Source organism: Tupaia chinensis, unplaced genomic scaffold (assembly GCF_000334495.1).
Source record: "Tupaia chinensis unplaced genomic scaffold, TupChi_1.0 Scaffold000381_1, whole genome shotgun sequence".
Classification (NCBI taxonomy): Eukaryota; Metazoa; Chordata; class Mammalia; order Scandentia; family Tupaiidae; genus Tupaia; species Tupaia belangeri.
In genome coordinates this window covers 926,367-929,807 of record NW_006159883.1, presented here as the reverse complement: position 1 = coordinate 929,807, position 3,441 = coordinate 926,367, and positions in this window count along the sequence as shown.

The window sequence follows — 3,441 nt, the reverse complement described above, 5'->3', positions numbered from 1 at the left end:
AAAACGTGTGAAGGAAAATGACCAGAAAAAGAAAGAAGCCAAAGAGAAAGGTACCTGGGTTCAACTAAAACGCCGGCCTGCTCCACCCAGAGAAGCACACTTTGTGAGAACCAATGGAAAGGAGCCTGAGCTACTGGAACCTATTCCCTATGAATTCATGGCTTGATGGGTGTTAAAAATAAACTAATCTGTGGTCGAAAAAAAAAAATTATTTCACTGGTGTAAAACAATCAGAAAAGGCAAATCTGCAGAGACAGAAAACAGTGTAGGGGTTGTCTGGGGCCAGGAGAAAAGTAGCCATTCACTGCCAAAGGGCACCAGGGAAATTTCTGGGAGGATAGAGGTGTCCTAAAACTAGTTTGTGGTGATCATTGACAACTCTGTACATTTAGTAAAAAATACTGAATGACACTTTTATAATCGAAAAATCCATGATATATAAATTATACCTCAGTAAAACTTAAAATTAAAAAAGGCTAAGGGTATCAGAGCTTAGGAGGAAAACAAAACAAAACAAAACAAAAAAATACATTTCCCAAGCACTCAAACAACATTCAATATGGTGAAAATCTTCGTTTCATATTGTGGTAAAATACACACAACATCTTAATCATTTTAAGTGTACAAGTGCAGAAGCATACCTGTACCCTCACTATTGTACATCAACTCCCTATTGATCTCCAGAACTATTTTCATCTCGTGCAACTAAAACTCTGTGCCCATTAAACAATATCCCAATTTTTTTTCTTCCCTGGAGCCCTGAAAACTACCATTCTACTTTCTAGGTCTATGAATTTGACTGCTCTGGGAACAATTTTCCAATTGTCTTTAAGTGTCAAAAATGGAAATTTCTTGTATAGCTTTTACATGCAATCTATTAACCAGTTAATGTTTTTAGGTGTGATGTTGGTATAACTTCTATTATATTCGAGAATATATTTTTCTTTTTTAACCTACATTTTTGCATTTCGTAATTTGACCCAACTGTCAAGGCTCAGTCACTTGCTGCCGCCTCTACGAAAGCTCTCTCAGCTCATAGGCTGAACCTTCTATCTGCCTCTCCTCTTTTCCATTTACTCTATCTGATCACCTCTAAGGGCAAAGTACAATAGTATGTCATTTATGTAAATATCCTATTTCCCATACTAGATCACATCTCCTAAAGGTACTGTGTGTTTCGGTCCTGCCCTGCACACGTGAGAACCAATGTCTTACCACTAGTGCTTCCCTAAAGTGAGGTTCCCCTCCAATGGCATCTCCATTACCTGGGAACCCATTAGAAATGCAGTCTCAGTGCCATTCAATTTCTACTGAATCAAACACTCTGAAAATGGGTCCTTGTAATCAGTGCTTTAACCAGTCCTCCGGGTGAGGTGATTACACACTAATGTTTGAGAGCCACTGCCTTACACGTACTAAGTACTGTGCTCTTTAGTCATCTATAAAGTATGAACCCAGCTATGTAATATCTTTACTGTAAAAGAAATTAAACACTGTTCAGTGGGCAACTGTAGGGTCCTTTGGTGATCCTGGAAAAAGTTTATGGATGTGTAGGTCATGATCATTTCTAGAGAGAAGTACATAATGAGGCTAATGGAGGGGGTACCTGGAACAGCTGTAGCACGATCATTTATAATAGTGTCATTATAGAATGCCAGTATTCCTGGGATGCTAGCCAGGATGGAAGTAATTATTTTCTGAAAGTCACTAGGGTCTAAACTTCTCTGAAATAAATCCATTTTACATTGCAAGGTGACACTGCAGAGATCTCAAATACAATTTATTTTAGAGAAGGCAGATAACTATGTGGATAATGACCATGCAGAGACATTAAAGGTCAATGGCTCCAAAAGATATTTTTGTTTGCTGTCATTGCATAAGCAACACGAGCTAAAGTCAAGTGTCTCTGCATAATACTGAATTGCAATGAGCACTGTAATTCAGAGATGAATGGTTTGTTTTATGATAAGAATTTATCATATGGTTATGTAATATTTGGTCTGGAAAAACATTAAACAAATTCTAGCCTCTGTCTTACAGGTTGTAATCTAAGTAAAACAGGTAGGATTTAATCTAAGTCAAAGCCTAAGGAAAACATAAATGAATCATAATGGGAATATTATGGAAAGATTGGAAGTGCTCAATTACTAGAACCACCTAAAAACAAAGCAATAATACAACATTTGGGAACTGGCTATAGTAGTAGAAGATAAAAACAGTGGTCATTAATCAGAGGATCCTATATATAGGCACCATGGACAGTGCCTGGGATTCCCACGAATATCAAACTCTACTTAATTTGGGTCAGGGGCTCAGTTGAGAATCTGGTGAAAGCTCTGCCCTTCCTCTGAGAAATCTCATAAACACGAATTTTGCATGCAATTTTAGGAAGCCCTCTGACCCTTAAAGCAATCGTGTCAGGTTATGGACTGCCTAGTGATTAAAGAGACTTAGCTAAATTAGACCCAAAAGTAACATTCATTTCTTCCACTTAAAAAGTACTATATTTGGACATAACAGAGTTCTAGTTATTGAACACTTGGAAAAATCAAGTGGAGAGTTCTACTATTGCAGGAAGAGAAGTAGTTGATCCTGAAGTAGTGGTCAACTGTGCAATTTTCTCGTGATCCTCCATTATGTGGAGGACATTCGGCTTGATTCCTACGTGTAATAATGTACAATTCAGACTGGTCTTTGCTTTTTGGGAGTTGTAATTTCTCCCAGGCTAGAGAGTAATGTCGAAGACAGTGACCACTTCGAAGACTGAGATAACTAAATATTGAGGCCAGCAGATGGGATACTATCTGTGGTTAAGGCTCTGGAGTCCCACATGGCCAACTGGGGTTCAAGTCCCAGATCTGTCAGCTAGAAATTCACACCAGGAGCATGTATTTACATGTCCAAAATCCTGAGAGGAGAATGGAGGAGAAAGGATTGCCTCATGGTCATCCCCATTGGAGAATGATTTCTCACTTTCTGTCTCTCTGTCTCTCCAGTGAGCACACATACCCTATACCAAAAATTTCTCAAAATAAATAAGTAAATAGGTAACGAAATATTTAGAGTGAATAAATAAAAGGGGAGGATGGAGGAGGGGAAGAGAATGACAACAGACACAGAGAAAAAAAGAGAAAGAATAAAAGAGAGAGGAACAAGGGTGAAGGAGGAAGAGGCAGAGATGTCGGAGTCCAAAAAAAAAGTAACATTAATAACTGTGTTTAAGAGCAAAATTCTGTCACTTTGTTCAACATCTATTCTCACCAGAAACCTCAGAGGTGGATCTCAATTCCACTTTTACAAATGATTTGGCAAGATAGGAATAACTAATATTAATTTTAGCTCATTTTTTTGAGTATTTACCATGTGCCTTGGGTAAAAAAGAGATAATAGAAAAGTTTCCAAAAGGAGGAATATGAAAACAGACCAAGCCTACGTCCAGAG